The sequence below is a fragment of the Prionailurus viverrinus genome, chromosome B1 (assembly GCF_022837055.1).
Source record: "Prionailurus viverrinus isolate Anna chromosome B1, UM_Priviv_1.0, whole genome shotgun sequence".
NCBI classification, from domain to species: domain Eukaryota; kingdom Metazoa; phylum Chordata; class Mammalia; order Carnivora; family Felidae; genus Prionailurus; species Prionailurus viverrinus.
This window is the reverse complement of record NC_062564.1, coordinates 76,380,970-76,395,536: the sequence shown is the minus strand read 5'-3', so window position 1 is coordinate 76,395,536 and position 14,567 is coordinate 76,380,970. Positions and strand designations below refer to the sequence as shown.

General features: G+C 40.5%; 1 protein-coding gene across 3 annotated transcripts in view; it reads right to left on the bottom strand.

Annotated features, from left to right (window-relative positions):
- SH3D19 (SH3 domain containing 19) overlaps positions 1-14,567 on the bottom strand; it is a 186,401-nt gene that overhangs the window by 164,386 nt on the left and 7,448 nt on the right. The window contains exon 1 of one of the 3 annotated variants that reach the window (XM_047856845.1): positions 6,544-6,626. The exons of the other annotated variants lie outside the window; for them this stretch is intronic. The gene's annotated coding sequence lies outside the window, so the exon portion shown is untranslated. Of the gene's footprint in view, positions 1-6,543; positions 6,627-14,567 lie in introns of those variants that run through there. 3 annotated transcript variants of the gene reach the window in all.

Genomic DNA, 14,567 nt, shown 5'->3' with positions numbered 1-14,567 from the left:
TGACTGTTACAACTATTCAATTCCATAGATACAGAACAAAAGCAGGCACAGACAATATGTAAATGAATGAGCATGGCTGTGTTACAATAAAACTTTATTTACAAAAACAGTGAGTCAGATTTGCTTCACAGGAGCACAGTTTCAAGATCACTGGACTAATTCCTTCCTATTATCAATGAGAAATTTGAGACCCAGAAAATTAAATCAAGGTCGTACAACTGGTTAGTGGCAAGTTGAGCATCAGAATGTAGATCTCACGAGTCTAGTCCTCTAGAAAAGGTTCTTTTGGGTCACAAGATGGAGATGAGACACATAGGAAAATATAAGTCAGCTTAGGGTAGGTTTTGATTATATCAAATAGCTTTCAACAGTTTGGTTATAAATAAGGATTTGCTTTTCAAGTGATTATGGCTTTCATAAAAAAAAATGAAAATTCTAAGATTGAATAGGTGAACAAATGATGAATTAGCCAGGGTTTGAAAAATTATCTTCACAGGAAACACAATTATATACCTCCTTCCTGCTATCATGTTCTCACTTTATCAATCATTTCATCAACAGGACACCATTTGCTATGATTATTGCAGTAACTCATTTTAAGGCTATTTTTTTAAGTGTAATAGGAACAACAAATACACTAGACTGGCAGACAATGATTTCACGTCGTATTTTAAATTTATTTCTTAAAGTAATACTCACTGGAAGAAACTCAAACAATACAGAAATATATAAAGTGACACACTCTATGCCCTCCTCAATTCCACTCCCCAGAATATTAACACATGACTGATTTATAGCAATCATGATACTGCAATAAAGCTACTTTCCCATTTTTTTAAGAAAATTTTTTAACATTTATTTATTATTGAGAGACAGAGAGAGACAGCATGAGCATGGGACGGGCAGAGAGAGAAGGAGACACAGAATCCAAAGCAGGCTCCAGGCTCTGAGCACAGCACACAGCCCGATGTGGGGCTCGAACTCACAAACTGGGAGATCGTGACCTGAGCTGAAGTCGGATGCTTAACCGACTGAGCCACCCAGGCGCCCCAACTACTTTCCCTTTTAACAACAAAGAGAATATGGAGTTCCCCTGGCCAAATATCCTTTAGAAATCGTGGTTTAAAAAGCAACAGAGAGATTAAAGGTTGTCTATGGCCTGGAAAAGCATGCTACCTATGCAAGGTTTAAAATGGAGGATCTTGGGGCCACCAGCATGGCTCAGTCAGTTAAGCATCTGACTCTTGATTTCAGTTCAGGTCATGATCTCATGGTTTGTGGGGTCAAGCCTGGCATCAGGTGCTGTGTGAACAGCACAGAAGCCTGCTTGGGATTCCCCTGCCCTGCTCTTTCTCTCTCAAAATAAATAAACATTTAAAAAAATTAAATAGAGGCTTGTGACCCCCCATTACTGTAACCAAACAAATGAGGCTCCTGAAATACTTTGATAACGCTACAGTAGGATATATAGACACTTCAAAATGAGTAAGAATATCCATACCTTCTAATTTGGTATTTAGTGGGAAAACTTGGGCTAACTTGCTCATAAAAACACTGACAATCTCAGATTTTGTTTAAATCCAAATTTGAGTAACATCAATGAAAATGGCAGAGTCAAGACCTCCCTCCAAAAGTCTGTCCTCTGTAAAATCAATAAAAAACTGGCAGAAACTAGCAGAACCAACCCTTCTGGAAACCAACCAAAAGCTTGCAGTAACCTCTTATTGCACTTAAGTCCAATGAAACACTTAAAAACTAGCTGAATTTTAGTTACAGTAATAAGCTTTGTAGCATTTTAATCTACCGTCACCCTACCCCCATTCTCCAGCTTAGTGGTAGCCTTGAAAATAATAGCTTGCCTTCCTAGTACCAGGGGAGGAAAAAAAAAAAGGAGTAGAACAGACTTCATTCAGCAAAGAGATGTAATACAGTTGACCCTTCAACAATGTGGGGGCTAAGGATGCCGACCCCCACGCAGTCAAAAATCCACATGGGGGCGCCTGGGTAGCTCAGCAAAGCATCTGACTTCAGGTCAGGTCATGATCTCAGTCCGTGATTTTGAGCCGCACATCAGGCTCTGCACTGACAGTTGAGCCTGGATCCTGCTACAGATTCTGTGTGCCCCTCTCTTTCAGACCCTCCCTGCCTCTCAAAAATAAATACACATTAAAAAAAAAAAATCCACAAAGAACTTTTGACTCCCCTGAAACTTAACTACTAAAAGCCTACTGTTGACCAGAAGCCTTATGACATAAACAGTCTATTAACATATATTGTATTATATACTGTATTCTTTTTTTTTTTTTTTATGTTTATTTTTGAGAGAGAGCAAGTGGGAGAGGGGCAGAGAAGAGGAAGACAGAATCCCAAGCAGCTCCACCCTGTCTGCGCAGAGCCGGACGTGAGGCTCGAACTCACTAACTGGGAGACCATGACCTGAACAGAAATCAAGTCAGACTTTTAACTGACTGAGCCACCCAGGTGCCTCTATACTGTATTCTTATAATAAAGTAAGCTAAAGAAAATGTTATTAAGAAAATAGAGAAAATACTTTTATAGTACTATACTGATCAGAAAAAAATCTGTGTACAAGTAGAACCACACCTGTGTTGCTCAAGGGTCAACTGCAATTTGTTTTGACATGTTGGGTGACTGCCTTTGAAGACTTGCACAAAAGACTTGCCTTTACCTTGCTTAACTCAGAACTCTCTTCAAAGTGCTAAAAAGTGGCTAGCTGGAGGAATTTGTTTTAAATATTTACAGGTAAATACATACATTAGTTGCGGCTGCATGAGACTACTGATAACAGTTGGGGAAACAACATACTAACCAAAGATGTAGCCCGGAGAATGAAATGCTTTGGGGAATGAGGGCTTTGAAAAGATCCTGCGTACTCCTGGGGATCTAGAAGGCCATGTGCATTCCCAGGGTGGGCGCATGCTCAGAAAAGATGTGAGAAGGCCCTAAACTCTTCTCTCTGGCTGATCCCCAGCTCTGCACATGCAGGAAGTGAAAGCTAAACAAAGTTGTACACTAACTGCATGGCTGAGTGTTGAAAATGTGCTGTCATACACACAAAGAGCCCATGGAAAGGACTGGGAGATGTGGGGGAGAGGAGGGATCTAGACATTTAACGAAACTATCTAATCGGTGACCAATAAGGTAATGAAACTGAGACTTCAGTGCCACACATCACAAAGAATACATACTTCACAAAATTAGTTCAGAAAAGTCAGTAAACAAACAACATCCGAAATAAGCATCAATAATAAACACTGGGGTGGGAAAAGAATCTGATTTCCAGAGTTGCTACACTGCAATATTCAAAATGTCCAATTTTCAGGGCGCCTGGTTGGCTCAGTGGGTTGTGCGTCCGACTTCGGCTCAGGTCAGGATCTTGCTGTCCGTGGGTTTGAGCTCCACGTTGGGCTCTGTGCTGACAGCTCAGAGGCTGGAGCCTGCTTCAGATTCTGTGTCTCCCTTTCTGTCCCTCTCCAGCTTGCACTCTGTCTCTCTCTCTCTTTCAAAAGCGAATAAATGCTTTAAAAATTTTTTTTAAATAAATAAAAATGTCCAATTTTCAACAAAAAATTACAAGGGATGCAAAGAAACAAGAAAGCATGGCCCACACACTGGGGAAAAAAAGCAATCAATATAAATGGTTCTTGTAGAAGCACAGACACTGAACTTCCTAGACCAACACTTCAAATCAGCTATTTTCAATACATTCACAGAGCTAAAGACACTGTTAATAGAATGGAAAAAGAAAAGCTGCAGACTAGGAGAAATATTTTCAAATTTCATATCCAACAAAAGATATGAATACAAAATATATGAAGAACTCTTAAAAACTCCACACTATGGAAACAACCAACCTAATTTTAAAATGCGCAAAGATTAGAACATTTTCCCAAAGATGATATATAAGCAATTAGCCACATGAAAAGATGCTCAACATCATTATCCATTAAGGAAATGCACATTAAAGCCACAATAAAATATCACTACACATCTATCAGAATAGCTAAAACAAGAAAAACCTGACAATACCAAGTGCTGATGAGGATGTGGAGCAAATGGAACTCTCATACATATGGTGATGATGCAAATTGGCATAGCACCACTCTCGAAAACAGTTTGGCAGTTTCTTACAAACTTAACATACACTTACCATATGACCTAGCAAACTGATATCTAGCTACTTAAACCAGAGAAATAAAAACTTTTATTTGTACAAAGACCTATATGTGAATATTTATAAGCAGCTTATTCATAATCTCCAAAAACCAAAAAGAACCTAAATATCCCTCATCAGGTAAATGGATAAACTGTGGTACATTCCTAGAATTCTACTCAGCAGTAAAATGGAAGAAACTATCGATACGATGTAACAATATGAATGAATCTCTGTAACACTGTGTGGAGTGAAAGAAGCCAGTCCTAAATGTCAGATACTTTATGATCCCATTGATACCATATTCTGGAAAAGAGACAAAGAATACATCAGTGGTTGCCAGGGGTTAGGAGTGTAGGGAAGGTTTAACTACCAGGAGCCGCACAGGAATTTCAAGGTGATCAAAGTGTTCTGTATCCTGACTGGTGGTAGGCACAAGAATCTATACATGTACTAAAACTCATAGAAGGATGCATCAAAAAAGAAGTCAATGTTACTGTATATACACTTTTTAAAAATTTTTAATGTTTATTTATTTTTGAGAAACAGAGAGAGACAGAGCACGAGTGGGGGAGGAGCAGAGAGCGAGGGAGACACAGAATCCGAAGCAGGCTCCAGGCTCCAAGCTGTCAGCACAGACCCCAACATGGGGCTCGAACTCAAAAACCGTGAGATCATGACCTGTACCAAAGTCAGACATTTAACCGACTGAGGTACCCAGGTGCCCTGATAAAATTTTAAATTAAAGGAGAAAAAAGACTGCAGGGGTTCAAAGCCTAGTTCTACTTAATTTCTTTGCCTCATTTTTCTCATTTTAAAAACAGAATCTGGGGTACCTGGATGGCTCAGTAGGTTACGACTCTTGGTTTTGGCTTGGGTCACGATCTCATGGTTCGTGAGCTCAAGCCCTGACTCTTGGGATTCTCTCTCTCCCTCTCTCTGCCCCTGCCCCTCCCACCATGGTGCTCTTTCCATCTCAAAATAATAAACAAACAAACAACAACAAACAAAAAAACCCCAGAATCTGCCTTTGTGTTTATTAGGAGGATTGCCATGAGTTCCTGACACATATTAAGCACTAAACAAGTGACTGATAAATGTTTTGCTCAAACATGCTAGAAAGTTGGTACTTTTAAAAAACCTACTACAGTACTAAGAAATCTAGTTTTCAATTAAAAGAGCAAAGAATTAAAGAATATTGGAATTAAAACCCCTAATTCCTCATTATCACTAAACATTCTTTGGAAACCTATGAGGTGATTAGTACCAAATTCCATTCTGCAAAGTGTGAACCTATGTAAAACCTCTGAACATGAGTGGCTCTATTTTAGGGACTAAAACCTCATCCTGTTCTTTGAAACAGTAACTACACTAGACTACTGAACTGAGCAAAAAAAGCATATGACTGAGCACAAGACTATTACACCTATATTCTTTTTTTTAATTGTTTTAATGTTTATTTATTATTTTGAGAGAGAGACAGACAGACAGAGCATGAGTGGGGGAGGGGCAGAGAGAGACAGAAACACAGAATCCAAAGCAGGCTCCAGGCTCTGAGCTGTCAGCACAGAGCCCGATACAGGCCTCGAACTCACACCACGAGATCATGACCTGAGTCGAAGTTGGATGCTTAACCTGAGCCACCTAGGTGGCCCACACCTATACTCTTGATTAAAAAAAAAAAAAAAAAAAAAAGGCACTGCAGAAAATATTTTCCTAATAACTGTACTCAGAATATTAATTAACTGCTATGTGCCCAGAAAACTAATTGTAAAATGTAATTATACCTTCCAATAATAATTTTTGGAAAACAATTTGTGTTAAGTTTCCCAACATTTCCACAAATTGGTAATAAAGACCCCTGGCTTGCACTCCTCTTACTTTGGGTTGCTATCCAAACCTGTGCTCCCTGAACTGCAATTCTTAAACCCCAAATAAACGCTTTTGTTTTATTTCAGCGCTTCCTCTCTTGTCGGTGAACCGAAGTTTACAGAACCCTTGTGCTCAAGGAGCTACGGAAAAGTTTGTTCCAAGTACTACGTTAAGTACTCATCATTCTATTTAACACTAACAGCAAAATGCTCTCATGAAGGCTTAGTACTAAAGGTTCATTATCACTGCCCCTCTCCTAGAGAGGTTGTCAAATCGCTACCTCCTTTTCACAAGCTGGGGAAGGTTCGCAACGCTGGACTTGACGCTTGCTTTGATGCCCTACATCCCATTTGTCTGTTGCCTGGTCGGTCAATCCTTCCTCAAAGATCTTTAACATCCTCCACAGCATTCCCTACGTACACGGGGTTTGGAACTTAAGAAGCGGCAGCTGCTGCAAGTAATAGCGACCCCGATCTTCCCAGTGTTGCCCTCCTTACCTGAAAACTAGCCTCCTTTTCTTGGTCAAGTATCCAAATCTATGTTTGAACTTTAAAAGCGGGTTCAATCGGGACCCAAGATGGCGGCGCCGTCTGCCGGAAGCAGCCGATTGGCCAGAGAACCCACAACCCCCTGCGGAGGCCCTGCCACGCCCACCCACCGTGCCCGAGAGTTCAAGACCCCTCGGCGGCCTAGGAGACCCAGAAGGGAGGCCATTCGGAAGGACTCCCAGCTCTGGACTTAACATCCATTTGCTTCCTTTTCAGCCCAAAGCCTGGTACCAGCCTTACGGATGATACCAAAGCTCTTAAACCAGAAAGGAAACAGGAAAACATGAAGATCTTTAGCGTCAGGGCCTACAGTCTCTTCTCAATAGGATAGGCCATGGACAGAGTAGGAATTTACTTTCTATCATTGGGTATAAAAGGATTTGCTCAAAATGAAATGTAATTAAATAATAAATGCATTAAATCATTTCCTAAGAGTTCAATTCTATTCTATTTTGCAGCTATGTATTGAATATATGTGCCAGTCACTGTTCTGAGTTATGAGGCCATAACAATGAAAAAACGTTAAGTCTCTCCCCTCGTGGAACTCATTACTAGAAGTCAAAGCATACATGGAGTCTGCCAATTTTACCCTCTTCATTCTAATAAACCTCTTAACATCCCCCAGATCCAAAGGCCTGATAGAAGCAGCTGCAGGTGATTCTCAACTCTCCTCTGCAGGTACTCCAGGCCCTACCGTATATACCCCTCAAGTTCCTAGGATAAGGGATCGGGGATGGGTCCAAAAAGGTAGCTATCTATAGTTTGCCCTGCGTCTCTGAAGTAATGTGGCCTGAGAACCCTGCCCACAAGGGTGCAGGACAGTGGCTGGCCAACTTACTTAAAGCCTCTTTCTTGAAGAGGCTGACTGTAAGAAAAACAAGAGAGAGCCAGTTATTCAGTAACTTCAGAAACCATGGAAGTAGACAGAAGTAAACTATGTCACAAAAATGGTGGTGTCACTGACATACGAGTAACAGTTATCCCAACTCACAAAGAAATGTTCTCTGGAGTAGCTGTTTACTATCCGTTTCCCAGAGCTACTCTTATTCACAAAGGACTGCTGAAGCTATTTCCTTGGTCTTCCAACTAACTTACCTATGTATCCTTATAATAAGCCGTCATCAGCTGTGTTTAGCCAAACAGACCTCTATTTCTTGCACTCTAAGAAACATAACTATCACATATATTGCTTTCCCGTTACTTCAACGATAGTGTCTTACAACATTCTTTATGTGCAGCCTCGTTATTCTACAAGATAACACAGGATTAAATAAAATCCCTATATAAAATGCATGGTGGATTCTGTTTGACTACAAGTCATCACAACATGAATTACGTATGAGGAAAACATGTAACAATTCAAGTTACAAGAAATCACACTGAAACCATTCAACATCACATTCTTTAATAGGACACTAAGCCAGTGAGTCTCACCTTCAAAACTTCAAAACTCCCAACTATTCCAGAAGGAATTAATCAGGAAATCTGACAATGGGGTCAGGTGCATATGTCTTTTTTAAAGCTCTCCACCTGATTCTGATGCCCAGACAGTGTTAAGAGCCCCAGCACTGAGGTGCGGAGGTAACTGTGGGCATTGTTACTCAAAATGTGGTCCAGGGACCAACAGCAGCAGCAGCATCACCTGGAGTTAGAAATGCAGAAATCTCAGGCTCCATCCCAAACCTATTAAATTAGGCATCACATTTGTTAAGATCTCCAGGTGACTTGTAGGCATATGGTATATTAAAGTTTGAGAAGCACCATTGCTACCGAAATGTGAAAAATACTCCATACCATGTTACAAAGTTGAATATCTCAAGAAATTTTCTAAGAAGAAACAGGAATAGAACAGTACAGGAGGTGAAATGTTTCTGATACTAGGCATTTCAGGTTATTAAGCATCTAATTAAGAGTAATATTCAAATGCAATTCTTATTCCAAATGAATTCTACTTCCAAACCACACCCTCCACTGGCAATAGTTATACTTCAACTGAGTAACACAAATGTACTTTCAATCCCAGATAGCTCCAGTTATCTCCAGTCTGTGGGGTGCGGGGAGTTCTTGTGGGGAAATAAAGAAACAAGGGGTGTAGTGACAAAAAAGGGATCATTTACATGGGTGGCCCCATGCTGGAGGCCTTCCAGTTTTTTGTGAACACCCCTGTAATAGTTTCAAAGAACTATCTGGAAATGATGATTTTTATTGCTAGAAAAATTCTCCCCATGTTATGCAAACATTTCCTTCTGCGCCCCTTGTTCTTGGCTAGCTCTCAGAGCAAAAGCATTTAGTTACCTTCCAGTATACTGATTCCTTGATTAATGCATCTTCAGGAAACAATGCTCCAGTACAATAAAAGCAGCTATATCAAACACAAATGAACTCTGCATCCTAAGCGGCAGCCCTGGCACAAAATATAGGGCTCATCAGTAATGCAATTGTTAAGCTACTCATAGGTATCAGAGTAGGGACAAAATCACCTCCCTTCGCAGCTTCCATTTATTTATTCCCTGAGAAATATTCAAACCTGGCAATAAGCAAAATGACAACATTAGAAAATTGCTTTCAGATTCTATAGGTTTCTTATAGAATGTCCTAGGAAGACCATGACCCTCTTTAAGAACTATACATCACACAAGACAACTTGGAAGTTCACAAACATGTTCCCTATAATAAACTTATAAAGTAGTTAGAGAATGAACAATTCCCATTCAAAAGATGCAAAAGGAGGGGGGTGGCTCCAAATGATATATCCAAGGTCACATTATAATAAAGAACAAAACAGCAACAAGAATCTAGGTACCCTAAGGTAACTTCCTATTATTAAAATGCGTTAAGCCTCGTGGTAAGAAGAGAAAATAAAATCAAGTTAGAATTTTCATCGGTCAGGAATTGCATTCAGCTACTAGTTGTACAGGCCTAAGATAATAGTGGCTTTAACCAGACAGTTTATGTTTTCTCAAATAAAGGAGGAGGCAGGCGATCAAAAAGCACATATGATGACTCTGTTATCACCAAGAACTAAGATTCCATTGATTTTTCTGCTCCACCATTCTCAGTGCATGACTTCCATCCTCAAGGTAACCTCATGGCCTGGGATGGCTGCTGTGAGCTACACCTCCTTATTCCTGGTAGGAGAGGGAAGGAAGGGCAAAAAAGGATATTCTGTACAGCCAAGTCCCCTTGAAAGCACTTTCCTAGAAACCCCAATAGACTTTTACTTGCATTTCATTAGTAGGCTGGGAGAAGTTTCCTAGGTGGGCACATTGCCACATTTGGCAATACAGGGTTCCACTGACTAAGGAAGAAAGGGATGAATACTGGGTAGGCAACTAGGAGTCTCTGCCATTTCCTAGCTGTGTGACCTTGAGTAGGTTATTTACCCCTTCTAGGTCTCATGTTCCTCATGTTTAAAAATGATGGAAATCGTCACACCTACCTCATAGGACTGACACAAGGACTAAATGTAGAACAACTACAATACTACCTGGTACCCGCTGCACAATAAATATTAACTATTATCTAATTATCCTAGTCCAGTGCTTTTCCAAATTCCTCTCCTACTCTAACTTCCTCTCAATTTCCAAAATTGGAACACAATTCCTATTAGTCCTATGTGCGTGCTGATACTCTAGTATAAATGAGTTTTATAGGACACCTCAATCAGACATACGTATTTAAAAAAAATTTTTTAAGTTTATTCATTTTTGAGAGAGAGACAGAGCGTGAGTGGGGGAGGGGCAGAGAGAGAGAGGGAGACACAGAATCTGAAGCAGGCTCCAGGCTCTGAGCTGTCAGCACAGAGCCTGATGCAGGGCTCAAATTCATGAACTGCGAGATCATGACCTCAGCCAAAGTTAGATGCTTAGCTGACTGAGCCAGCAGGTACCCTAGATATAGGTCTTTTTTTTTTTTTTAATGTTTATTTATTTTTGAGAGAGACAGAGCGCAAGCAGGGGGAGGGGCAGAGAGACAGAATCTGAAGCAGGTTCTGCACTGTCAGCACAGAGCCTGACATACGGCTCGAACTCACAAATGGTGAGATCATGACTTGAGCCAAAGTCAGACACTCAACCAACTGAGCCACCCAAGCTCCCCTAGACATGTCTTTTTAAAAATTTTTTTATTTTATTTAATTTTTTGAAAGAAAGAGCACGAGGGAGGGGGAGGGGGCAGAGGGGAAGACAGAGAGAGAGAGAGAGAGAGAGAGAGAGAAGAAAGAGAGAGAAAGAGAGAGAGAAAGAGAGAGAGAGAGAGAAAGAGAGAGAGAGAGAGAGAGAGAGAGAGAGAGAGAGAGAGAGAGAGAGAGAGAGAGAGAGAGAGAGAGAATATGAACCTCAAGCAGGCTCCATGCTCAGCACGGAGCCCAAAACGGGCTCAATCCCACAACCGTGGGATCATAACCTGAGCCAAAATCAAGAGTCAGACACTCAACCAACTGAGTCACCCAGGGGCCCCATTTGCCTTTCCTTTCTAATTATGAAATGAAATTACGTGCTTGACATCAGCACACACCAGACATTCTGGACAGAATTAGGGAATAGGAATTGAGCTTACATTCCCCCCAAAGGCAGGGTCTAAAGACAATCCCAATGCAGATATTTACAGAGCCTCAAGAAACGAAGGAGACATTACAACAGGAATGGGATCTCCCACGCAGAGGAATTCCAAAAAAATTATGTAGTATTCTGCTCTCTAGAAGGTGGAGCATAACTCCTTCCTCCTTATGTGTGGGCTGTGCATTGTCATTTCCTTCACTTCTTACAGTATGGAAAGGGATGGGGGTGGGGGTGGGTTGAGTAACCCTGAGGTAGAGAAACCTGGCAAATACAAACTCAGCTAAATGATCAAGGTCAGCATCAACAGTGATAAATGATGCTAATACTATGTACACTTAGTATGTGATAAAAATGTGGCAGGGGCGCCTGGGTGGCGCAGTCGGTTAAGCATCCGACTTCAGCCAGGTCACGATCTCAAGGTCCGTGAGTTCGAGCCCCGCGTCAGGCTCTGGGCTGATGGCTCGGAGCCTGGAGCCTGTTTCCGTTCTGTGTCTCCCTCTCTCTCTGCCCCTCCCCCGTTCATGCTCTGTCTCTCTCGGTCCCAAAAATAAATAAAAAAACGTTGAAAAAAAAATGTGGCAAACACTCATACCTCCCAAACATCCGTAACTCCAGTCTAAACATGAGGAAAACATCAGACAAATTGTAAGAGGGATATCCTCCAAAATATGTGACCAGTACTCCTGAACACTGTCAAGGCCATCAAAAACAAAGAAAATCTTTGAAACTATCAGAGCCCGAGGGAGCCTGAAGAGTTACAACAACCACATGTAATATGGCATTTTAGATGGGATCCTGTAAAACAAGAAGGAATTAGGTAAACACTAAGGGAATCTGAATAAAATATGGATCCCAGTTAATAACGTATCAACATTGGTTAAGATGTGAGATGTTAATAGGGGAAACTGGATGTGGGTGTATGGGAACTCTGTACTATCTTCACAATTTTTCAATAAATCTAAAACTATTCTAAAACACAAAATATATGAAAAAAAAGATAAGATGGTCTACAGCCTGTACCCTTCCCCAGTCTCCTCCATATACCCATTCCCACCCCAAAGGCAAGCTTAAAGCTCCTCAAGATGAGGTCTACAGTTAATGAGGGATAGGAACTGGTTTCCACCTCCTTGTAAACAAGACAGGCCTCCTTCCTGACTTTTATCAGGCTATCTCCACTTCCTCTCCAACTTTAATTCCTCTCTATCCTCTGAAACTACTAAACATGTATTTTCATCTGGTACTTAATTGATAACATTCCCATCATACCTATGTTCAGTACTATAAATTCCCTAGAACATATTTCACGTCTTCCCTTCCACTGATGAAGTAGAACATCATCATTTTAACAGTGGAGCTCCTATCTTGAGCCGGCAGGACAATTTAAACTACTATACTGGTCTCCCCAAGTGAGGCAATGTTTTGAGCTTTGCATTTTTGGCTCCTCCCTCATCCAAAGAGCAGTTCACAAGGAACCCAGAGAAACCTCCACAATATCTTATCTTGCACATCGGCAAACTTCTATACACCAAGTCAGAAGCTATTTTTTCTTCTCATCTCCTAAAATCATAAAATGTTAAAAGTGGAAGCCTCATCCTTTCAATTAATAAAGCAAAAACCAAGGCCCAGAGAGACGCTATAAACTGCTAGAGGCTAAAGCTAATCGAGAGAGACTTGATTAAAACCCAAGTGTTCAGAGGATTAGTTTCAAAGTACCATTGAATGCAAAGCAGAAATGATCTAAGGGAAAACAGTATGTTGCCCCCAAAATATAATGTGCCAATGAAATTAGAAGCACTGGATGAATAGTGTCAAAACTGAAAAATAAATAAATAAAGAGATGCACCCTGATTAAAAATAGGATAGGGCGCCTGGGCGGCTCAACCGGTTAAGCGTCTAACTTCGGCTCAGGTCATGATCTCACGGTTAGTGAGTTGGAACCCCGCATCAGGCTCTTTGCTCATAGCTCACAATCTGGACCTATTTCAGATTCTGTGTCTCTCTGCCTGTATCTCTCCCTCCCTCTCTCTCTCTGCCCCTCCCCTGCTTGTGCTGTCTCTCTCTCCCTCTCTCTCTCTCTCAAAAATAAACATTAAAAAAAAAAAAAAATGAAGAAAAAAAAGCATATAAGATCACCAACTTACCTGATTTGCTGAAATCACTGTGTAAAAGTCACTACAAGCCATGTTAAAATAAGTCTGTATGGGGCAAGGAAAGCCAAATGAGGAACTAGGCTCAATCTTGTAAAATTGGTATATTTCTAAAAGATGAATGAACCCCAAAGCAAAGCAACATAATCATTAGGTTATGAAATGGTGAAGATGCAGATTTACCTCCCTTTTCTCCACCAGCCCGAAACCCCATAACTTCTCCCAAATAAAGAAAAATGCGGACACAGCTATGTGTCAGTATTTTACCAGTAATAACAAAAGTATACATAAATAAACGCTAATAACTTTATAGGTATTTACTATGTGTGTACCCACGTTTTAAGGGTATTATCTATGGTAACTCATTTAATCCTCAAACCCTATGCAATAGGTTTTATTAATATTCCCAATTTACAAATAAAGAATGAAAGCACAGAGAGGTTAGGTAACTTGTCCAAGGTCACAGTGAGAGGTAAACTAAAAAATTAACCATAACAGTTTAGTTCTTTTGCTAAACTCCACTTGGTAGTCACCATGCACTACTTTATGTTCTTATTTATCTTCATTAAAGTGTATTAGCCTGGAAGACATGGATAAATTCCTAGAAACCTAAAACTTCCCAAAACTGAAGAAAGAGAAATTCAAACAGAAAATTTGAATAGACTGATTACTAGCAATGAAATTAAATCAGTAATCAAAAAACTCCCAACAAACAAAAGTCCAGGACCAGATGGCTTCCCAAGAGAATTCTACCAAACATTTAAAGAGGAGTTAACACCTATTCTTCTCAAACTATCCCAAAAAACAGAAGAGGAAGGAAAACCTCCAGATTCATTCTGTGAGACCAGCATTACATTACCCTGATACCAAACTCAGACAAAGACACTACAAAAAAAAAAAAAAAAGAAGAAAAAGAACTACAAGCCAATTATCTCTAATGAACATAGATGTAAAAATCCTCAACAAAATATTAGCAAACCAAATCTAACAATAAATTAAAAAATATCATTCACCATGATCAGGTGGGATTTATTCCTGGGATGCAAGGGTGGTTCAATATTCACAAATCAATCAATATGATACATCAACAAGAGAAAAGATAAAAATCACATAATCATTGGCATGCCTGGGTGGCTCAGTCGGTTAAGTGGCCAACTTCGGCTCAGGTCATGATCTCGCGGTCCATGAGTTCAAGCCCCGTGTCGGGCTCTGTGCTGACAGCTCAGAGCCTGGAGCCTGTTCCAGATTCTGTGTCTCCCTCTCTCTG